Source organism: Aulonocara stuartgranti, assembly GCF_965226115.1.
Source record: "Aulonocara stuartgranti genome assembly, chromosome: 16".
Taxonomy (NCBI): Eukaryota; Metazoa; Chordata; class Actinopteri; order Cichliformes; family Cichlidae; genus Aulonocara; species Aulonocara stuartgranti.
In genome coordinates this window covers 1,452,646-1,478,144 of record NC_138952.1, presented here as the reverse complement: position 1 = coordinate 1,478,144, position 25,499 = coordinate 1,452,646, and the positions used below count along the sequence as shown (strand labels likewise).

The 25,499-nt window shown below is 42.2% G+C and overlaps 1 long non-coding RNA gene across 3 annotated transcripts in view; it reads left to right on the top strand.

Annotated features, from left to right (window-relative positions):
* The first annotated feature begins 191 nt into the window (after positions 1 to 191).
* Positions 192 to 25,499, top strand: part of LOC309691522 — a 52,190-nt gene continuing 26,882 nt past the window's right edge. For 2 of the 3 annotated variants that reach the window (XR_014272035.1, XR_014272036.1), the window contains exons 1-2: positions 192 to 561; positions 3,949 to 4,126. This is a non-coding gene — a long non-coding RNA (uncharacterized lncRNA). The remainder of the gene's footprint in view (positions 562 to 3,948; positions 4,127 to 25,499) is intronic. The other variant, XR_014272034.1, reaches the window with a different exon arrangement.

Genomic DNA, 25,499 nt, shown 5'->3' with positions numbered 1-25,499 from the left:
GACAAAAGATTTTCAGCAAGTACCAGAATAGAAACCAACAAACAACAAGTTTCTGGGACAAAATGACTCAGCAACAGCCAAACTGTGATATAGCTCCCGTGGTGAGAACAAAACAGATGTAACAGTAACCGCCATCACTGTGAATACATTCAATGAAGCTCTGGAGGTCGCGTAACAGAGCTAAACAGTAGGGGTGCAACGATATTCGTATCGATATTGAACCGTTCGATACAGTGCTTTCGGTTCGGTACGCATATGTATCGAACAATACAACATTTGTAATTTATTTTATCAATTTTCCTTCTGACGATGCTGTCTGTGTTGAGCGCTCAGTGAATCTGCATTCGACTACTCCGCCTAGGGTCGACAGTGCAGCCTAGGCGGAGTAGTCGAGCGCAGATCCACTGAGCGCTCAACACAGACAGCATCGTCAGAAGGAAGAGCGCAGGGCAAGCTAGCGAGACAGAAGTTAAGCTCTCCTTGCAACATGGACCTCCCCACCCTCATTCAGATCTGGCGTTTGGAATTATTTTGGTTTTCATGTGACGTATGACCCTGAAGGTAAGCGAGTCATGGACTAAAGTAAAACAGTATGTTGGATGTGCCATGCAATGCTCAATTACATTGGTGTGAACTAGTGTGTTAGCGCAGTTAGCTCGTTAACGTGTTGGCCGTCTAGCCCCATGCACGGAGCGATCGGCGGTAGCTCGTTAACGGAGATTTGCCGTGTTGTGGTGTTAAGGTCATTTCAACGAGATTAACCTGAAAGCACTAGTGGGAACACAACGAATATGACTGCACATTTACTCCGACATCATCCTAGTGCAAAGACAAAAACAACAAGCATGCTACTAACTTTAGCCGAGTCATTTAGACAGCTGTTAGCACATGATTCTCCTTATGCTGCTGAGACTATAGCCCAGAAGAAGCGGATAGTATAGCTTTTATTTTGGAAAGAGACATTTCTCTGTAATAAACTCTCTTTTCCAAAGATGAGTGATTCCTCAATCAGATACAGGGCTCGCAATATCGCTAGCCCGACGTCCCGGAGCTAGCGATTTTTTCAGTCGGGCTACCAAAATCTATCTCTTCCCTGCCCGTCGGGCTATTGTAGGAAAAATATATGTCAATGCTTTTGCATTCTTTCAGAAATGTAGCTGGGTAATTATGTCATTGGCATCGGTGAGCCACTGTCAATATGTGACATATTGAAATCGCGTTTGAATTTGCGCTTGTTTTTTTGCTTTCACTTTGCAATCGTGCGAACTGTGTATAGAGAGCGACAGCACTGATCTGTGAGTGATGATAATTTGTGCACCAATTCCTCTGACATCGTCTTATTAATCGTTAGCTTACTATGCAAACATGACAAGTGAAATCTCCCGCAGCTTAAACATGTGAGAGGTTGATCGCGCAGAGAATCGCTGAGCTTATGTGAGTGCGGCAGGATATATATTTCACTACGATGACCTGGATGATTGAGAACCTTCACAGACAGATATATATTTTAGTTCTGCTGAGCCAAATAAGACAGGTCAGGGTGAAGAAGTGACAGCCAAAGAAAAGCTTACCACAAAACGGAGAAGTTATGACAAATCAGACTATAAGGCAAAAAGAAAGTGCAGCTTTATGGTTTCATGGACAAAAGAATTTCTGTGGCTGCGATATGACGAGCTAAATAACCAGGGCTGCACATAAGTGGTCCGCAGGTGCGCATTCGCTGTCAAAATAAAAAACACGCACAAGGGTTAGGGTTAAATTTAAAAACTGTACTTTTGAGTTAAAATATATATTTATAATTTTAATAAATGACAAATTAAAAATGCATGAACATTTTTTTTGTATCGAAAAAATATCGAACCGTGACACCAAAGTATCGAACCGAACCGTGAATTTTGTGTATCGTTGCACCCCTACTAAACAGTCGTATCGGTGCATCAGTGCTTCCTTTCCTCACACTTACTAAATATAATAAGCACATTTTATCAGTGGAGATGGTCTCTGGGAGTTTTATGCCTTTTAGCAGCTGCTGTATGCACAAAGAGCACACAGCACCCTCAGCTGAACATAACAGATTATGAGGCATGTTTGGCTGAAGAAAGCCGCTGGTTCAGGGTTATTTGCTTGAGGATGAGTATTGTACAAGTCGCAGAGTCAAAGATTCATCAGGAGGATAGTGTAGTAAAATTCTTCAACGCTGGATCACTTGGCTAATGAGTCTGCTGGGATTTCCAGCTGCCTTCGCTAAACCATACCATGTTTTTCTAAAACCATTAAGACTACAGCAGAACGTGGCCGTCAAAGTGTTTAAAAGCCAGACAGGTGGTCCACTGAGAGGGAGAGTATTAAATCCATACTCGGCACTAGAAAAAACACAGTTGTATGAAGGTGGTCCAACTTTGCTGACATCTACTGGAGTGGTGCCCACAAGGTCAATCATTTCTCTGTGCTCCAGCTCTTTGTGTCGTGACTCCTTTTACATTTGTTCACAATCAAACACACTTACTGTCTTTAATCATCCTCTCACATGAAGCAGAGAAACTGGAAGGATCTGCGATGTACAAAGAACATGCCTTTCATTGATTATCTGCAGCACTCAAACAAAAAGTAGTTTCCAGTGTTAAAAGCTTCATGCTGTGTCTCAACTCGGGGGCCACATCCTTCGGAGGCTGCATTTGTAGGCTGATTACATCACAGTGATGCAACGAAGGCTGTCCAGATAAGTAGACTCCAGCCAAAGCGTCCTCCTTTTCCCCAGATTTGAAGGATGGGTCGGGTGTATCCTTCGTGGTCCACCATATCCCAGATTGCATAGTGCGGCTCAGCCAGTTCCAGTTTTCAACAATGGCAGCAGCTACATAGTTTTAATATTACTCTTTCTGGGTCACCAAATACATTTTAAGTTATTTTCAGGCGAGCGTGTAGCTGTGCAAACTTCAAATATCTGCTCGATTTATCAAGACATCACGTATTTGCAAAAGTGCTTCGATGTTTTCGGAGGCGTCTGTTACCCACCAGCTGATAGCCAGCCGGGAGCTCGAGGTTCACTAGTGTTTGTCGGCTGGAGTCGATGAAGTTGGACAGCCTTTGTGGCGTCGCTGTGACGTAATCAGCCTACAAATGCGGCCTCCGAAGGATGCGGCCCCTTCACTGGGACACAGCTACAGCCTGTGTTTGGCTAAACAATCGCTCACACTGGACGTCGTTTCCACTGCTGTCTCCAGCAGGTCACTGAATTTGTAACGAGACTCATCTTTCTTTCATGATCGGTACGGCTGACGCAACATTTCCAACTAACCAGCGGACAGACAGAGCTCCAGTAATTGTGTTTCAGAGTATTTATCACTGTAATGCAAATATTCCACTAAAGGAAAACTTTGAAATGCAGACTGCAGTGTGATAGAAACACTTAGGAAATGTGTTTATGTGATTTAGAAAGCAAACCTCAGCCGTATCAAAGCTGCTCTGTGCTGAAGGCGCACAGCGCTGAGGAAAGCATGAGCTCTTCTTTTATTGTGATTTGATTTTGCTGTGAGAGGAGGAGCACGTGGGGAAAAGACCAAAACAGAGGCTGAAATAAAAACGAGCTCTGCTGTATTCTGTCCTTTGCTGTGGCAGGACGCCTATTATAAATGTAGCTGTCTATTATCAGTTTTATGTACCGCTGTCGCTCTTTTCACATTCTGTGTACAATGGAAATGAATTTGTTGGCCTTCATAGTAAAGGAAAATCGATAGAGCTGCTGCTTTTAAAGGAAATTGCAGATTTTCAAAATGTGGTAACCATTATTGAGACGTGGTAAAAGGCTTTCTTTTTAAACTGGGTCCTTTGGGCTGCACTTTTGGAACTGCCTATTATTAAGAAAACATGTAAGTGGTGGACTATAAAAAAAGACAACTTCTTCTCACATGCAGGATTTATATTTGAGTTTTATCTTCCAACCTACAGGTTAGTCTGACTTCAGTAGATCCTTCAGGTTCTGAAAGAGATGCCGTAAGGTGCAGGCAGGCGTGCTCTGCTGGTGCTGTGGGATGGATGGAGCTGAAGGTGACTGCAGATGTCTTTGAGGTCCACACCAAGAAAAAAGCAATGGAAACATTTTTGGTTGCATTTCTTATTGACTTGGGTGAGTAATAACCACAATCAAGATTTTGTTTTCAATAGAAACGGTTGAGATGTCATAACCCTGTATTATCAACTGTATTATCTACAAGTACAGTAGATAATACAGTTGAAAAAATCAAATAAAGGCCAAATTATAATTAAATGAATAACAAAAACTATCCAGGACATTTGATGCAGTTTATTTCTAGTAGCCAGTGAACAGCCGAGCTGAGGTCCAGGGTGAAACCAAGCCTAACCTTTCACCTGTGACATTCACAACACACGTTATGTTTGCTTAACCCAAACCTAGCAGAGCAGTTTTGGTCCCTAAACGTAACGACGAACAAAGAAAAATGAAATGTCAAAAACAGGAGTTTGTTAGGCCAAACAGTGCTGAGGTTATTATGGAGATGTTTGATGATTCAGTTGATCCACCAGTTTAATAAACACTTCATATATACATATGCATAACTATGAAAGGAAACGTATGTTATGTGTCCCAGTTAATAAGATGGGAAATCTTGGGCAAATATCAGAAATGACTCTTGATTCTGATTACAGGTAAAAACGACTTACTCATTCTGACGTTGGTGCATCACTACAAAGTAAAAGCAGCAGCTGGTATTGAAACAACCATCCTTGGTCGTTATGTAGATTTCTCTCAGTTGCTGATATCGATGCTCAGAATAATGTGTTAACGAGAGAATTTCAATTTGACTCATTAAACAGCACTTCAATCTAAAAGCTTTGATTCGGTTCATTAGAAGTTTCAGTTGTGGGTGAAGAATTATTTCTGCTACGATTCATGTTCAACTCATGTCCTGTTTTAGTTGGAGGAACTTTCTCTCTGAACTTTCTGGCCTCTTGCACAACAAACAGCATCACACTGAGTTTGTCTCTATTTTCCATATTCTAGACTTTTTGTTAGCAAAAGGCAGAAAGAGGCTCAACACAGATTTACTTTGTGACGCTCAGTTTACTGATTCCAGGAGCAAATAAATGACTTTGATGTGGTTACTGTTTCCAATGATCACAACTAACTGATCTGATTTAGAGGATTGAAGCTAACTTGTTGTTTCCTTTGTTTCTAAATGACTGTGAAACTTCGACTTGTCATGCTGCACACCGAGTTTCAGTCTGGAGAAAAAACTATTTTCCCGTGTTTCTGCTGTGAAATGGCCCGGGGCACAAACTATTTCTGAAGTATTTCACAAATGGAGGTCGCGTTTAAAAACCTTCTTTGGACAGAAAGGATTTTTTAATACTGCTTAAAACTATTAAATCATTTCACATTTAGGATATCTTTAAAAATTACACTGAAATTTTAAAGCAACACATTTTAATCTGTGTGGTTATGTTATGGTAGGTTTACTTATGAGTGATAATGTCACGGGTTGAGATTAAGGACTGGACGTCCACAGTCCAGTAAGTCCATTAGAGCACTATGGACTGCTCCCGGTTCTCCACTGTTACGGCTCGGTGCGTCTGGGCATATTTTTGAGTTTACTGTCCCATCAGAGAGACGATTCACAGCAAACACGACCAACGTTAAAACTGTTTGCAAAGATACAAAGTTACGAATTCAAACATTCAGTGTTTGTTACATTAAAATAATGAAATTATTATTTTCAGAAGCTTTTTTTGCTGCTCGTCTCCTTCCAGCCTGAAAACGAGCTCAGAGCTGGTCAGAAATAACACAGTAACTGTGCTTCAGGGTTGTGACTCGTCAACTTTCTGTGGAACAATTACTGCAATATTACTTACAATGATTGTGTTGCTATAGTGACACAGCACCACCTAAAAACTTACATCTATAACTAACTACACATTTCAGGCTTGAATCATCATCTCTTCTGTTCTGTCCTCACTTTATTATTAACATGTTTATAGACCTTCAAAGTTGATGCAGATTCCTGTGACATGTTACAGGATGAAAACATTTTTAGATGCATGTGAGAAACTGTGTGTTTGTCACTTCAGTGGAAACCTCAGAATATTTCCAACAACCAAACTCAGTTAATTTTTAAGTGATTGGCTTTCTGATGATTTTAATTTTATTAGTAAATCTCAACAAACGAACGGCAACAACGAACTGATTGCAGCGTTTGATTAAAGAAACTGATTTTTGTTTGTGCTGATGTCGCAGAGAAATAATCACGTGAAGTGGCGATTCATCTAATGTTACGAGTGGAAAACAACCAATTTATTTATGCTGACGTTCATATTTAATTAAGCACGTTTAAAGTTGTGTGGTTAATTTTTAAACACAAATCGTCACCATAGTCATGAAATATCATGCTAGCTGTAACGTGCAGTATGTAGATGCTCCGTGTGCTGTTTGCTGTGTAGAACTCAGAGTTAAACTCTGTAATCCATCTTCATAAATGTGCGTATGCAACTCCTCTGATTTAAAATAAATAAATAAATAAATCTTTCACATCTACAAAACTTCCCTCAGAGTCGATGTGCACATTTCAAGGTTTGGAGCAACGTTTGATGTTTGACTCCTTCATTCACTGGTTTGCATTGCTAACAGCCTGTGAAAGCTGCTGTGGGTCTCCAGCATTGTAAAGTTGGAGAAAATGACCTCTGCTGATATGAGCAGAGGTTACTACAAATTTACATTAGAAAGCTTATCTTAGAAACTGAGGGCGTTGAGTTCAAAAGAAGTGGGTGTTTGTTGCTGCAGCTTCATTAAAGTGCAGCCCGTCAGCAGAGCCTCTGCAAACTTTACCAAAAAGCCCAAAATGACAAAAACATGGTACTGTACTAGGAAACGCTGCTGTTGGGAACATTATGGAAAATCCTGACTTATATTAGGGGTTAAAGGTCAGGACGTTCTGACATCTGCCTGTTTGATTGGTTTCCTGACTGATTCGGTCTAAAGTGCCGTTTTATCACAACCAGAACACGTTGTAACCTGAAATAAATCGATGATGGTTAGGAAGGTTTTCTGTGTGCTTTTGCTGTTATTGTGAATATTACACCAAGAAGGAAGGAGAGCGTTGTCCTTTCTATATTTAGTTGAGCGCTGCTGAATTCTTCAATATCAAACTGAAGAAAAACTGGGATTGATTCGATTTTATAAAATGTGAGCAGAAGTAACAGTGTTCCAGATTCTGTGTCAGTTTGCGTGAGGCCGGTGGAATCACTGTGATGAAGATGGAATGCAGATTAACATCACGCCGCACATATCGAATGGGAGCAGACAACTGTAATCTCATTACCATATCAGCTTCGGGGTGTAGTACCTGTGGAGACAGAAATTAAAATGAGATTGCTGTTGGAATCGTGCATCAACATCACAGCAGGACTTTTTGGCGCTGACACTTTGCATATTCCTCCACAGGTGACCAAACAAGACATGCCTCATGTCGTGTTTGAAAGGAGAACTTGAGCAGAAAGCGTTGGGCTGGTGACATTTTAAAATCTGCACTCTGACGCACTCTCGATGCCTACTTGGCACTGTCACAGTCCCGAACAAGCACAGGCTCACAGCTCGTACCGTCAGCGTCGCAGGCAGGATCGAGCACGTGTAATGTTAAGATATGACGTGTTAACAGAGAGACAGCGTTGTCGAAACAAATCATCATTATATTATCAGAAGCATCCTTACAGTAGCCTCTCCCAGATGGGCTGGAAGCCTTTTCCATGTCATGCCTTTATGCAATCACTCAAGCTGCTGCTGTTTGTTGCCAGGAGTGTTGTGTGCAGATCCTGAGGATCAGTATCCTGCTCTCCTGATAACTGCGCTACAAGATGTACGCACTATGCACTAGTCAAAATCTGAGCGTGTGAAAAACGCAGTTTTCCTGCTGGTGAATACGTCTGCTCAGACATTTATTTTGATGAACTGCACGGACGGTGATGAATGTATTTGTCCCTTTTATGTGATGGCAGCTTTGACTCTTTGTGCTGTGATGACCAGGTGGCAAATTCAGAGGCTTTGAGCCAAGAACTGCATTTTCTCCAAGGGACACTCCAGCTTGACCCGGCTTCCAGGAGGAAATTAACACGTATGCAGGCTGTTACAAAAACGGTTTGGGGGGGGTATTCATGCTGATTTCATTGAGGTTCAGCATTATTGACTTGGCCAGTTTGACTGGCAGGTGTGCAGATTAGAGGCAGCTGTAACCAGGATCTGTCTGGCAGGCTTCACCTCCACTAGTTCAAGTTACACAATTAATATTAATGTAATAATCATAACTTTATGGTGGGAAAGAAGAACTCCTTTTTTAACAGGAAGAAATCTCCAGCAGAACCAGGCTCAGGAAGGGGCGGGGCCATCTCAACACCCGTGTTGGGGGTTGAAAAGAAGAAAGATAAAAGAAGAGGGCACGGAGAGACAGGACTGAGTGAGAGAGGAGGAAAACTGAATGACAAGCTGCAGCGGTGTTTAAACGTGTGGAGAGAAAAGAGGTGAGAGGAGAAGAAGTGATCAGGTGGTTCAGGGTCACCTGATCACAGGAAACCCACAGGAGAGGGTGTGACAGCCGAAGCTCCGCCTCCAGTTCTTCTCCTGAAAGCTTTAGGAACCACAGGTCGACCTGCAGCCTGAGAGTGAAACGCTCTGTCAGGATAACAAGGTTAAAGGAGATCTTTGTAATATGATGGGACCATGTGAGACCCTGTAAGTGAGGAGAAGGATTTTAAATCAACTTCTGGATTTAACAGAAACTAACGTGGGAGAAATGATTCCTTTTCCTAGTCCCTGTCAGTCCTCTCGTGGCACTATTTTGGATCAACTGAAGGCTTTTTAGGGAAATTTTAGAACCTGATAATAATGAATTACAGTCGTCCAGCCTGGAAGTAATAAATGCATGAACCAGCTTTTCAGCATCACTCTGAAATAGGATATTTCTAATTTTAGAGATGTTGCAGCGATGAAAGGAAGCAGTCCTACATATTAATAAGCGCATTAAAGAACATATCCTGATCAGAAATGACTATAACAGTGTATCTGCACACCATAATAATGTCACGTCTGGTTGGACACCATGTTCCTACGATTTAGAGGGCCAAACATGATCCAAGCTTTATCTGAAGCAGGAAGTAGAGAATCACAGAAATCCAGGCCTTTATATCTTTAAGACATAATTGTAGTTTAACTAATAGATAATTAGGTAGCATCTGCATAGCATTTCAAATGGATTCAGTGGGTTCATACAGTATTGTCTAAGGGAAGCATGTAGACGTTCCTAGCACAGAACCCTGTGGAACTCCTTAGTGTGTGAAGAGCACTTCCTCTTTACATGAACAAACTGTCTGTTAGATTCAAACCATTGGATCATTTATTTCCTTTAATACCAATAAAGTATTCTAATCACTGTAGTAAAATACCGTGATCAGTGTTACTGAACGGTGCAGTAAAGTCCAACAGGACGAGCACAGAGACGAGTCCACTGACAGAGGACATAAGATAATTCTTATCTACGACTTAAACTCTTCAAATAAACATTCCTCGAGTCATCAGTGAGCTCTGTGAAAACTGATTTTTCAAGAATTGTAGAAACAGGAGGAAAGTTGGAGATTAGTGCATAATTAGCTAACAGAGCTGGATCACATACTTTTTAAGTAGTGGTTTAATTACTGCCAGCTTGAAAGCCTGTGATCCAATAGAGATAAATTATTATCTCAAGAATGATTGAAGTTTGTAAAGATCGATAGGCTAAACAGAGTCTGAATATCAGCTCTTATAAAAGCTGATTAATGAATAAATATGTTTCCTCTAAAGGTTAAAAAATTATTTTAGAAGAAATTCCTGAATGAATAGTTGTTCAACACAGCTGCGACGCTGACCTGGAGACGACGCAGATAACAAACCTGTTTCTGTTTAGTAACATGTCCAACCGCAGCTTTACAGACGGCTCTGCTTTGTTACAGCAACAAACTGTTTTTTCATGCCAAATGAAAACATTTGAAATAACTACAAGGCCACTGTCTGCTTTAAGGTGTGCAGTTATACCAGAGAGTCAGTCCTCTGAGTATCTACAGTCATGTGCAGGGAGGGTGTAAAAGTACTCAAAAGGTAATCGACATCTGAGTAATGTTTAGGTAGCTGCTCCACGCTGTGTTGGCGTGTGGCACGCACCATGACGGCAACGATGGAAACATTCGAGTTTACTGAAATAATTTCACCTGTGTGATGTAATCCACCACTGTTAAGAAATGATCAGACAAACGAGGGTTTCCTAAAAACCACTGTTCAATGAGTGAGTGGGCTCTCTGACGTTCTGAGAGAAGCCAGTTAAGTCCGATCATAGATTTGAAGCAGATTTTCTACACACGTTAAAATCACTCATTAAAAGTATTTCATCTGAGCTGAGCACTAAATTAGATAAAGTGTAAGAAGTCGTACAGAAACTTGGAATAATGGACGAGGACGATAAAAACAAATAAAGCTGTTTTTTGTGTTTACTAAGACTGCTGACCCTGAAACATGGCAGCTGGAGAAAACCTGCACCCACCAGGTTCAGGTTCATAAGTCATGAGGGCGTTCTAGTTACCGCAGACATTGCTGAGCTTAACCTTCCTACTTTGTTGTCATTAAGCAGTTTAAACTAACTTTTTCCTTTTTACATGGCAGCGTGTTGGTCCGACGCACAGCATGTTTGGAGATATACTTGTTGTAGCTGTTTACTGCCACCAGGGGGCAGTCTCAAAATCCTTTTTTTAAAATTACTGATATTTTTCATGCTTCTCCCTCGTCATGATCAACTCTGCCGTAACAATCGTTTTTCAACGCGTCGTTATTTGACCTACACATGTGCCATCCCTTCTCTCTGCTTACATACCTATGCAAATGGGCATGAGCGGGGTTAGAAGAGTCCTGCCTGGGCAAACATCTGCTGAAGTGTAAGGAGACTCTGCAGCTTCGAAACAAGAGCGCTCTTCCACAATTTGTTTTCATGGATTGGAGGCAACGTGAACAGCGATGCAGCATCAGTCATGCTAGCACCAGCTGAGGGACGGTGGCATCCTCCTGCACTGTTTGCTGACTCAAACACTCATTTGGAGAGTTTGTTCTTAATGTGACCATGTACAAAGCTTCCATCTCTCACCTCTATAGTTCATCAAATTTCGCAAGCAAAGAACATGACTGGGGCATGTTCAGAAACAGCTCCGACGATGACGTCAACGTGTTTACGGAAGCGGTTGTGGGATTCATCGGGAAACTAGCGGATGATACCGTGGAGACAAAGACTATCACAACGTTTCCCAACCAGAAGCCGTGGGTGGATAAAACCATCCGCGACGCTCTGAGATCCCGCACCGCTGCCTACAACACGGGACTCATGACGGGGGACATGGACCCGTACAAAGCCGCGTCATATAACGTGCGGAGGGCGGTGAAAGAGGCGAAGCAGCGCTACGGGAGGAAACTAGAGTCACAACTCCAACAGAGTGACTCTAGGAGCCTGTGGCGGGGACTAAGGACAATAACGGACTATAAAGCACCAACAACCGGTATGACGAACGCGGCCGTGACTCTGGCAGACGAGCTGAACACTTTCTATGCTCGCTTCGAGGCTGCAGCTAAGGTCTCCAACAATGCTAGTGTTAGCGGCGCTAACGGCTGCAGACAGGAAGATACTGCCAGCACCGGAAACGTGCTCGTCATCTCCGAGCATGAAGTAAGGAGAGCCTTCAAGAGAGTGAACACCAGGAAAGCAGCAGGACCAGACGGCATCCCAGGTCGTATCCTAAGAGACTGCGCATACCAGCTAGCTCCTGTGTTCACTGAGATATTCAACATCTCTTTATCTCAGTCGGTGATCCCCACATGCTTCAAAGAGTCCATCATTGTTCCTGTCCCGAAGAAACCCCACCCTGCTTCTCTCAATGACTATCGCCCTGTAGCCCTCACCTCAGTAGTGATGAAGTGCTTTGAACGCCTGGTCAGAGACTTCATCATTTCTTCACTACCAGACACACTGGACCCACTACAGTTCGCTTACCGTCCAAATCGTTCCACAGACGATGCCATCTCTCATCTCCTCCACACATCACTCACTCACTTGGACACTAGAAGGGGGAATTATGTTAAAATGCTCTTCATAGACTACAGCTCTGCATTTAACACCATAATTCCCTCCACACTCACCACCAAGCTGGAGCATCTGGGACTCAGCTCATCTATGTGTCAGTGGATCTCCAACTTCCTAACTGGCAGACCACAGGCAGTAAGGATGGGCGGACATGTCTCAGCCTCCACCACTCTCAGCACTGGAGCCCCCCAGGGGTGTGTTCTGAGCCCCCTGCTGTACTCTTTGTACACATATGACTGTGTGGCCACTACCAGCTCCACCACCATCATCAAGTTTGCTGACGACACCGTCGTGGTGGGCCTGATCTCTGATAACAACGAGACGGCCTACCTGAAGGAGATTAGGAATCTGGAGAACTGGTGCCAGAGGAACAACCTCCTTCTAAACGTCAGTAAGACAAAGGAGCTGATAGTGGACTTCAGCACTAAGCAGGAGAGGAACTACCAGACCCCCGTCATCAACGAGTGCCCAGTGGAGAGAGTGGACAGCTTCAAATACCTCGGAGTTCACATCACGCAGGACCTGTCATGGTCCTGTCACATCAACACCGTGGTGAAAAAGGCCCGACAGCGTCTCTACCACCTCAGACGCTTGAGAGACTTCCAACTGCCCTCCAAGGTGCTCAGGAACTTTTACTCCTGCACCATAGAGAGCATCCTGGCGGGAAACATCTTAACCTGGTTCGGGAACAGCACCATGCAGGACAGACGAGCTCTACAGAGGGTTGTGCGGTCAGCTGAGCGCACCATCCGCTCCGAGCTCCCTGACCTGCACTCAATCTACAGCAGGCGGTGCTGGACCAAGGCCAGGAAGATCGTGAAGGACCTCAGCCATCCCAACAACAGACTGTTCTCTCTGTTGAGGTCAGGAAAGCGATTCCGCTCCCTGAAGACCAACACAGAGAGACTGAGGAGGAGCTTCTTCCCGCAGGCGATACGGTCTCTCAATCACACCACCACACAGTACTGACCCACACATACAGTTCTTACACACACACACTGGACTTTCTGGACTTTGGTTTTGCACAACACTGGTCACTATATTCTTCATTTCCAGTTAATACTTGTACAGCTGCTGTTATTGTGTATATATTTATTTATATTTAGATTTCTTCATACATTCTTATATAGTTCTATATTGTGTATTGTGTATTTTGTTGTACAGTTATTTTATTTTCAACTTTAATTTATATATTTTATCTTATTCTTTCCCAGTTAAATTTACCCTTCATTCTAATTTGTGTTGTACAGTTATTTCATTTTTAACCTTAATTTATATTTTATTCCTTCCTAGTTAAATTTACCCTTTTTAATTTTTCATATTTATTTCCTATCTTATTCATAGCCTTTTCCTTTTTTGTTTTCTTTAGGTCACGAGCAGTTGTCCAAGCATTTCACTGCATATCGTACTGTGTATGACTGTGTACGTGACAAATAAAAATTTGAATTTGAATTTTGAATTTGAGCGGCAGTAACGTGTAATCCAATTAATTAATGAGTAAAGTAAGGGATTACTATTGCAAAAAAGTAATTAGATTACTGTTACTTTCCCATAAGCACGCTGCGTTACTGCGTTACTAAACCGTGATTTTGTTTGTGAGAGTGTCTCACGACAATGACGTAAGTACGTGCGACGTTCGTGGCAGCGGCTGTGTGCAAGTCAACAATGGATAATATTTTTGCGTGGGAGGAAAAACCCCTAAACGTCTGAGCGAGCAGCGAGCACGCTGCCACAGGAACGTGACATTCACAGAGAAACCCCCGGATCCCCCACTGACATGACCGCTGTGGGCAAACCTCCACCTGCCCCACTCCTGCTAAACAGGTGACAATAGATTTAAGAGTGACAGGACTCAGAGCTGCTGAGGCTTTGATTTTATTTATTTTCTGCTGTGTTTTACTTGCATCTATTTGAAAGAGTGTAAAAAAATATTTTATTTTATCTGCTGGAATATGCAGGAAATAGGTTTAAATGTTAAACACATTTCTTCAAGTCAAAGACAGCTGCATTTAATTGAATGTTTGCTTAATGCAATGGGAATAAAGTTGAAACTAATGAACCAAGTTTTAAAGAGATGTTTTCATTTGATTACATTTTATATGATGGATTATGCAGAAAAATATATTTGGGCTGAAAGGTCTGTTGCTTTATTACCTATTCAGGTTGTGTAAAAAGTAACTAAGTAACTAATTACTTTTGAAAATAAGTAATCGGTAAATTAACGGGATTACTTTTTTTGACTAGTGATCAGTTACTAATTACTTTTTTCAACCTGCACTGTTCTGTAGCAACAATGACGCAGCGTCGAGCCTGCACTTCCTGGTGTGTCCACTATGTGGCAGTATGAGATGAAATGAATGCCCTCATATTTTGCAATTATCAAGAAGACTCTAAAGGCCGTTTGTTTTACCGTTACAGTTATGAATAGTTGGTCTGTTTAAAATACCAAAGAAGAGCTTTTAGTTTGGAAACGACCAACATGCTGTTTTCTGATTTTGCGAGGTGACAGCGACACAAATCGTCCTGTAGAGGTTTCACATGAAATCTCTACCAGAAACTTGAGAGATTTTGGTGCTTTTGCTGCCCAGAAGCTTTTTTGTGAAAGTGTTTTTTATATTATCATTGATCTGAAAACCACAAAATGGATGAGAGAACCCACCAACGGCTGCGTGCCTACAGTCATTTTTCATGTCTTTGCAGTTCCTTCCAAAAGAAGACGGTGCCTCGCCCACATACTAATACATTACCAAATAGAAATGTAGTTTATTTTGTGTCATATGCGTTCTTACCTTTGCACTCTTTAGTCCCTCCTCCTATGGATGCACATGTGCTGTGTTTAGCAGGAACAGTTGGACTGATCAGCATTTCTGTGGAAATCACCAGCAAGGTTACTATTTCTGTGAACGTTGGATTTTTCATTTCATTTTCAGATGATATCTTTGGCTTTTATTTTATTAATGGCTTCAACGACTCAAGAATTCTAAACAAAATTCGAGTTCCTTCCAGCATACTTATTTCTATCTGACCTGTATCACATTAGTAGAAACTCAGATCACCACGAAACTGACCTGAATCTGGCACGAATACAAAGATGTCATTGGCAGAGAGGTAAGAACTAATCAGCGACATTCATTTAAAATTGATAGATTGAAAGTAGAATTCTGACAAGTAGGCGGTTGGTTTCATAGCGAGTGTCTAAGAAATGTATTAACCTTGTGCTGCGTTGGAATAAAAAGGGCAGGTGCTGATTAACTGATCAGCACCTTATCTCTGACGTGAAAGCAATAACCAGGTATCATTAAATAGATGAAGAAAAGGGAAAGGATATGGGACCATGTACTGAATAAGCTGCTTAGCAATGAACTGTCTTCAAACCCTGTCAATGAAGATGTAAAGTAGAGGGGAAGGTGGAAGTATCTGCTTCCGAAGGCTTGCTGAAACACGGTGCTACTTTTGTTTCATGGTGCTAATGAGTGACTTTTGGAGGTCTAGTTGAGTTCTCACAGCTTTTGATAAATATTTGATGAATATTTATGACAGCACGCACTTTTATAAACTTGAAGATTAGTCTTTTCATTTCACTTTTACTCTCAAAGCAAATGTAATTACAGCGATTTTCCAGAGGCATGCACATGTTGCACATTTGTCTGAGTCGTGTTTCAGTAGTTATGAAATGTGGGTGACATTGCAGGACTGGATGTTAAATGTTACATGTTGCTAAATAACAGATAATAACTTCAAAGCAAATGAATTAAATGTATAATAAAATCTGGGGTACAGGTCTGACAAGTAATTATACAAATCAGGTCTCATCATCTCCCCAGTGTTAATGTCCAAATTGTTGCATATTGCACATGAGCAGAGTTAAAGTCCAGCACTATTCCAGTAGAAGCTTATTTAATGTCGTTATTTAATGTATTTAATGTTGTGTTGCATACAAACACAAACTGGTTTAAAGGCACATTAAGAAACTGTTTAAGGGTACATAGTAGAGTAAACATAACTGCTGTGTAATAACAACCTCTTCAAAGAATTAGTGCCATTAACTTAGAAGTAATCAATACACATTTTACATATTTTCATCATTATTTTCTCCTCTTCCACCGCTGCTCTCTCTCCCCTCACTTACTGGCAGCTCATCCTCCAACATCACCTCTCCTACACTGAAGTCGGGGCTCTGATATATGAAAATGTACATAAACATGCCTATTTTTGCTGGATATGGTCGAAATTACAAGATTTGATTTGATTTGATATACCTTTATTAGTCCCACAAGGGGAAATTTCATAAGGCTGCCGACCTATTGCACGCAATGGCGGCGCCATCTTACCCTCCGACCATACATACATTACACAAACATCACATGGGGAAGACGGGTCAGAGAGGTATAACAATGGAAGATGCACCACATGAGGAAAGATAAGGAGAAAAAATAACTCCCCTCAGACTGAGCTCCAACAGGGAGATCAGTTTGAGAACAGAAAAAACACCTCTGCACATGAAAAACTCTTAATACACCAAAGAAACACATGACAAGCAACAGGGGGGGGGGGGGTAAAGGGTGAGAGACAGCCAGTGTAGACAGCACATCCAGGCCTGCAGCCTGTGCGCTGGTCTCCTTGATCCACCGTCAGCATCGGAAGGGAATAAGCGTCGAAGGCGTTTGGAGGGGGAGGGGGATGAGTGTGTGATCCACTTTTAAAAAAAAGTTTCACTAACAGCAGCTAACAAGAGCTAACAGCGGCTAACAAGAGCTAACAGCAGCTAACAAGAGCTAACAGCGGCTAACAGCAGCACTTCGTTACCCTCAGCTGGTTGTAATGACCTAGTTTTGTACCTCTTACAGGTACTTGCTTGTTGGTTTCTTTATATTTACATTCTCGGGCCTTTTTTGCTGTGGTTATTTGGGTTCTGCTCATAGTTTCAGTTAGCAGGCTGGTAGAACTACAGGAGATGTGAAAGGGTTAACGGGACGTTCAAGTTCAAATTTTATTTAATCATCTAGTCTGTTTTAACCCTCTCCAGGCAGACGTTGCAGATTTGCAACAGTTAAGACCTAACAACCTGATTCCCCCCACATACATATTTTATGAGTTTTTTTTACTCAGAAGTACCACTGCAGGACTTGGTTGTGCATTAGCAACTAAAACTTAATTTGGGTCTGAGAGGGTTATAGACTATGATAATGACCCTGTAGTAATTCTAAAGGCAGCTGTAAGAATTAATATTCAGCCGTTGGCCTGCAGTTGGAAAATAAAGTGGAAATAGCAGAAAGCAGGTTTGGTATATATATATAAGTTAAGCAGGTACCTTAAAATCAGACTGTGGTTCAGTACTGTAATGCTACAGCCATTAAATGTTCTGGGTTACATTCTCACTGGTGCTGTATTGATCACTATGATATAAATGCAAAGACAAGTACAGATTGGAAACATTTTAAACCTTAATGCCAGTGTATGATTATATTTTCTTCTGTCCACAAAACTAATTACTGCAGCGATATTGATTTGTACTGAATGCACAAGTTTCAAAAAAGGCAAAAGAATGTGTTTAACACAAACTGCCTGGGATTTGACTGAATGCATAATTAATCTACGTCATTATTGCATAATATATTGCAATTTTGCGACCCGCTATGAGACTTAAAATGAAAATTTCTATTCTTGACAGTGTTCTAATTTTACGACTTTAAGGTCATCTGATAAAAGCGAGAACATATGAGAAGATGTCAGCCTTTTCCAAACAAATTTCCTTGGCGAGGAGCCCGTGACCCTGAGCTCACTGGGGAAATATCTCAAACCACAGACACGTCGGTGCAGTCGGATGGTACCAAACGTCACAGCGATTACATATCTGAAAGCACATTTCCAGGTGTTTTTACTCTAACAGTACAGATGGACGTCCCACCAACATACCAGGACACGCTCGAGGGCTTTTCGTGACCTTTACGCAGTGTCTCTGCACAGTTTGTTGAGAAGATTACAGCCGCGGGTCTATGATCCTCAACTAATAATAGTCTCAAAGTCCAAGGAAGCAGGTTTTAGTGATGCCCAGTTAAAGCTCGGATCCTTTCTAAAGGTGCCAAGAAGGTGCTAAGGGATTCCATGGCTCATGGATTTGACAACAGCATCCTCTTTCAAGACAATATCATGTGTTATCACAGCACAACAGGCAGGATTTTCTAGAATCTATCACAGGTACAGAGAGCTCTCACCTGTGACTGCCGCTTTGAGACTGATGGTTGGGGCTGAAGGCAGCGGCTGATTCGAGAGGCGTATCTGCAGCACTCCTGATGAGCAGCACTGCTTGCTTCTCCTCAGATCTTGGAGCTCAGTCCTTCAAACAGGTTGCTGATGAAGCCCTGATCTGGAATAAAGACTCAGGACATCGTAGAGCCTAATTCTGAGTTATCTCATGAGGTATTTGCCTCCTGTTATTTGTATTTTCTGACCACGATGAAAGCCTCTCTCCCTGCCAGCTCATATGTAACCTAACCTGTCACCTTTGCTGACAGTGTGGTCCTCTCTCACTCACTCGGAGAAAACAAGAAGAAACTGAAAGGAAAATCCACACATTTTGTTTTTTACAAAAATAAAAACCTGCGTCACAGTTCTACTAATGCAACAATGAAAAGGAGCTCGGGATGATCAATTATTAAAATGGTTCTACCCTTAATGGCTTTTCGTGGATGTCATTATGGACTCCTGGAGGTGAAATTCTATGCTTCAACTCACATAAATGGAAGCCTGTTAAGATATTATCAAGGGTGTCAATTAATCATTAGTAGTTAATTTTTTATTAACCGGAGGCATCTCTTGACCATTTGAATATGTCTGCACTGGGACGGCCTCTCCAGGGCGTCTCATCTCTGGACCTAAGGTCAGCATAACTGCAGAACATCAAGGCCCATCGTACAGCTGCGCTTTCTTCTCAACATATTTAAGATAATGCATAATGAAAGAAAAGTCATCTATTATAAATAGAAAATAATTTGACCTGCCTACATTTATATTTCAAATTAAATTTCAGCAAAACAGACATTAAAGATTTAAAGCTCCCTGTAGAGATTTTAGCATTAAAGTGAAAAGTAGTTTTATTCACTTTACTTTGCAATTTCCTGTTTGTGCTAATGTGCTTCTGTCACACCTGCACAATCTAATAAAAGTTACTTTTATTTCAGTCATACTGAAATACTCTTAAGAATTTTATAATTGAAAATCAAATAATTGCAAATTGCTCACTAAGTGCAAAGTTAGACTATACCATTAAATGTCATTACTGTGTAATTTGGTGCTTTTCAGAGAATGACTTTGCCGTCAGCTCGTTCCATTCTTTATGTGCTGAGTGACAAAATAAGCTTTAGCAGGAATAACTGACTTCCTGACAGCTCGAACCTGAAGTTCTTACCCAATGAACACAAACGGTTCATCAACTCGCAGCTGATTTGAATCATTTTCAAAGATGAGAGAGTTTGCTGTTGGCTGATGACGACTGTGAATCTGCCTGAAGGCTTTGCTGCTTTGCACTCTGTTCAAGGAAACAACAACAACAATGTTAAAGCAACGCTTAAAAAGGCTCAACACACTGCATGTAAACGTGTAACCTCTGGCTGCGTCCACACTAACACGTTTTCATTTGAAAATTCATCTTTTTCTCTCCGTTTCGGCCTCAAGTCCACACTGAGACTCAAGGAAACGCAGCGTTTTCAAAACGCTCCCCAAAGCGGATACATTTGAAAACGCCATTTTCGCTTCACAGTGTGGACGGCGGACCCGGAGCCTTTTTGAAAACAATGACACATGTTAGTCATGTGATGCAGTCATGTGACCAATTAAACAAAGATATCGGAGGGCATTATACAGCAGCTGTTTTGTTTGACAGCCCCATTAAATATCAGTCTGCACGTGCTCCAGAGAGCTCACATTTTTAATTCTCACTCTTTTTTGCAACTTTGTACTTTTGTGTTACTCGCAGCAACAACTCCACTTCTTTGTTAGTCCATTTTAAAAACTTGCTGCTTGTCCTCAACATTTTGCCTCAAATAAATAAGCGGCAGACAGAAATGAGGCAGGCCGAATCTTCTTGTGTTTCACGCATGCGCAGGACTGGAACGTCAGCGATAAAACCATCCGCGACGCTCTGAGATCCCGCACCGCTGCCTACAACACGGGACTCATGACGGGGGACATGGACCCGTACAAAGCCGCGTCATATAACGTGCGGAGGGCGGTGAAAGAGGCGAAGCAGCGCTACGGGAGGAAACTAGAGTCACAACTCCAACAGAGTGACTCTAGGAGCCTGTGGCGGGGACTAAGGACAATAACGGACTATAAAGCACCAACAACCGGTATGACGAACGCGGCCGTGACTCTGGCAGACGAGCTGAACACTTTCTATGCTCGCTTCGAGGCTGCAGCTAAGGTCTCCAACAATGCTAGTGTTAGCGGCGCTAACGGCTGCAGACAGGAAGATACTGCCAGCACCGGAAACGTGCTCGTCATCTCCGAGCATGAAGTAAGGAGAGCCTTCAAGAGAGTGAACACCAGGAAAGCAGCAGGACCAGACGGCATCCCAGGTCGTATCCTAAGAGACTGCGCATACCAGCTAGCTCCTGTGTTCACTGAGATATTCAACATCTCTTTATCTCAGTCGGTGATCCCCACATGCTTCAAAGAGTCCATCATTGTTCCTGTCCCGAAGAAACCCCACCCTGCTTCTCTCAATGACTATCGCCCTGTAGCCCTCACCTCAGTAGTGATGAAGTGCTTTGAACGCCTGGTCAGAGACTTCATCATTTCTTCACTACCAGACACACTGGACCCACTACAGTTCGCTTACCGACCAAATCGTTCCACAGACGATGCCATCTCTCATCTCCTCCACACATCACTCACTCACTTGGACACTAGAAGGGGGAATTATGTTAAAATGCTCTTCATAGACTACAGCTCTGCATTTAACACCATAATTCCCTCCACACTCACCACCAAGCTGGAGCATCTGGGACTCAGCTCATCTATGTGTCAGTGAATCTCCAACTTCCTAACTGGCAGACCACAGGCAGTAAGGATGGGCGGACATGTCTCAGCCTCCACCACTCTCAGCACTGGAGCCCCCCAGGGGTGTGTTCTGAGCCCCCTGCTGTACTCTTTGTACACATATGACTGTGTGGCCACTACCAGCTCCACCACCATCATCAAGTTTGCTGACGACACCGTCGTGGTGGGCCTGATCTCTGATAACAACGAGACGGCCTACCTGAAGGAGATTAGGAATCTGGAGAACTGGTGCCAGAGGAACAACCTCCTTCTAAACGTCAGTAAGACAAAGGAGCTGATAGTGGACTTCAGCACTAAGCAGGAGAGGAACTACCAGACCCCCGTCATCAACGAGTGCCCAGTGGAGAGAGTGGACAGCTTCAAATACCTCGGAGTTCACATCACGCAGGACCTGTCATGGTCCTGTCACATCAACACCGTGGTGAAAAAGGCCCGACAGCGTCTCTACCACCTCAGACGCTTGAGAGACTTCCAACTGCCCTCCAAGGTGCTCAGGAACTTTTACTCGTGCACCATAGAGAGCATCCTGGCGGGAAACATCTTAACCTGGTTCGGGAACAGCACCATGCAGGACAGACGAGCTCTACAGAGGGTTGTGCGGTCAGCTGAGCGCACCATCCGCTCCGAGCTCCCTGACCTGCACTCAATCTACATCAGGCGGTGCTGGACCAAGGCCAGGAAGATCGTGAAGGACCTCAGCCATCCCAACAACAGACTGTTCTCTCTGTTGAGGTCAGGAAAGCGATTCCGCTCCCTGAAGACCAACACAGAGAGACTGAGGAGGAGCTTCTTCCCGCAGGCGATACGGTCTCTCAATCACACCACCACACAGTACTGACCCACACATACAGTTCTTACACACACACTGGACTTTCTGGACTTTGGTTTTGCACAACACTGGTCACTATATTCTTCATTTCCGGTTAATACTTGTACAGCTGCTGTTATTGTGTATATATTTATTTATATTTAGATTTCTTCATACATTCTTATATAGTTCTATATTGTGTATTGTGTATTTTGTTGTACAGTTATTTTATTTTCAACTTTAATTTATATATTTATCTTTATCTTATTCTTCCCAGTTAAATTTACCCTTCATTCTAATTTGTGTTGTACAGTTATTTCATTTTTAACCTTAATTTATATTCTATTCCTTCCTAGTTAAATTTACCCTTTTTAATTTTTCATATTTATTTCCTATCTTATTCATAGCCTTTTCCTTTTTTGTTTTCTTTAGGTCACGAGCAGTTGTCCAAGCATTTCACTACATATCGTACTGTGTATGACTGTGTACGTGACAAATAAAATTTGAATTTGAATTTGAATTTGAATTTGAATTTTGAATTTGAATTTGATTTTCGATCGTTTCAGTGTGGATGAACAACGCTTGAAAAGGATAATGTGGACGCGGCGCGTTTTAAGATGAGCACGCCGTTTTCTAATCTATCCGGGCTAGTGTGGACGTAGCCTCATGCATGTGCACCTTTACAGAGCCAGTCCTCGGCCTCATTATGCAGCACAGTGTGAATCAGACAGTGACATCGGCAGCACTGAGACATCAGCTCTATGATTCTGAAGATCTCACTCAGTCGTCTGAATGAATAACTCAACCAGGTAAAACATATATTATGTACTTTAACTTCCATCCATCCATCCATTCGCTTCCGCTTATCCTTTTCAGGGTTGCGGGGGGCGCTGGAGCCTATCCCAGCTGTCATAGTGCGAGAGGCGGGGTACACCCTGGACAGGTCGCCAGTCTGTCGCAGGGCTAACACACAGGGACAGACAACCATTCGCACTCACATTCACTCGCACATTCACACAATGGCAATTTGGAGTTTCCAATTAACCTATCCCCTCAAGCTGCATGTCTTTGGACGGTGGGAGGAAGCCGGAGTACCCAGAGGGAACCCACGCAAACACGGGGAGAACATGCAAACTCCACACAGAAAGACCCCGGCCTGATGGTGGAATTGAACTCAGGACCTTCTTGCTGTGCGGCAACAGTGCTAACCACCGTGCCACCGTGCTGCCCCACTTTAACTTCTGTGTGATATAAAATGATTTTTCCACTGTAGTTTGAATCATTTTATTTTGGTATTTCTCCTCTATCATCACTGCTCAGCACCTGAAAAATGTCTTTCTCTTGTAATTATCCATAATTATCCATGTAAGGCAATGAGAGACTTTCACATTACACATAGTGTCTCACAAACAGAAATACCAAGGTGGGCCGGTCATGGTGAGCAGTGCTGATGGGGTTTATGGTATTCTGGCACATTTCTGACACATGCTGGGTTTGGTGGGAGGAACCCAATAAAAGGACCATGTTTGTTTGTTTTTTCAAACTGGGTCAAACAGCTTTTTAAAGTTAATGATCTGTGAGAAACTTGATCCACTGATTTATTAATTATAAGTAAAAAAAATGTCAATGGTTGAATGAATTAATTTAAGGAATTTAATTATTCCGATAAAAGTTTGGAGGTGTTTGGGTCATTTAGGATTAGTCACCTGCAGGTGAAACAGAGGGGACTGTGGGACGCTGAGGCTGAAGACAGCAAGTAATACTAATCTAATCTAATGTGGCAGAGATAGATATTAAACTAAACTTGTTGAAATTCCTGTGCATGTGTGATTAGACATATACAATAACTGAAAGCATTTGTCATTGTGAACAGAGCAGAGTGTCTGCAGCAGGCTTTCACAAAGGTCGTATTTGTATATTCCTGCTGCAGTTGTTTCAGTGTGGGGCCTCAAAGCTGTAAGTAGTTAATAAATGCTTAATTACAGAATATTATTGAGTGTAATTACTGCGTTGTACTTCACAGCTTTGAGTTGTAACCGGCAGACTCGGCAGAGACGGTTTTGTTTCTCACTGAATGCTTAAAAGTGAACAACTTTCGTGAGAGCCATCATAGACATGAATTTATTCTTTACATTTAAAGTTTAAAATGAATAAAAAAGAAAAACACTTTCATATGTTTTATATTCATTGTTAAGCAAAAATATTTCAACTTTTCTTTGAATGTTGAAGCTTGAAAAGTAAAATCAGCAGCTTCAGCGGGGCGATGGATACTACGGGAGGTGAAAAATGTTCTTTGTTAAACCTTTTGCATTAAGCTGTCGTTGTGATCATCAGGATTTATTTTGGCTCTGCAAATGATTCATACAAGGTTACAAAGAGAGTTAACTAGTCTCAGGAGGAAACACAGTTACCAACATTGATGTGCCGTCCATGTTTGTCCAGACTCTTTATGTATTTAATACTTTAAAGGATTTTAATTGGAGGGCAGAGGGGATTTATGACATCATTTCCACATCTGTGTCATGTGTTGAACTTACTGGTTTTTGGTGTGATTTTCAGTGCAGCCCTCAGACACTCAGTGATGTTTGTATCAATAAAGATTTACTATTTCAGTTCTGCTCAACTGCTCGTTAACACAAATATCCACTCAGGCAATCACAGTAACTCCATCACTGATAGACATGCCAGCCACGCCGAGGCAGTAATTCAAACTGAGCATCAGAAAGAGGATAAAGGTGATTTACATGACTTTAAACACGGCGTGGTTGTTGGTGCCAGGCGGGATGGTCTGAGTATTTCAAAAATTCCCGACCTGTTGGAATTTTCCCACACAAGCACGAGTTTGCAGTGAGCGGTCTGGCAAAGAGAGAACGCCCAGCGAGCAGCACGTCTCTGGGTGAACGTGCTTTGTTGATGCCAGAGGTCAGAACGGTCAGGCGGTGATTCGAAAGCCACTCATTATAACCAAGATATGCAGAACAACATCTCTGAATGCAAAACATACCCAACCTTGATGCTGTTGAACTGCAACACTTACAGCTATATAAACAGAATTTGCAATATGAAATATACTTAGTGGGAAGCTTAATGCTGCTAGAATGCTAATTCAATCTACTGACATGATGCTCATGCTGATGTCAGTAAATGTTGAGTTACTAATTAACGTTAGCTAACTAGTTTACTGTATTTGAGATTAAGGATGCGTCTCAGTGTCGCCTGCGGCTGTGAGGTCTGTGTTCTTCTGAGCTGTTTGAGCTCTCGCTCTCTCTGTGGGGTCTTTCATTAACAATAAAACTGCAAACGTTTTCTGATAATTACTTGAAGATCATTGTTTGTGATGCTGAGAATAATGAAAAGGGTTTTTATAACAGCAACATATAACAAAAATAACATAATCAATAACATGCATTAGGCTAACAAAACCGACAGAAGAACTGTAGTAGCTAGCATCACCATTTATATGTGCTCATGGGGACTGC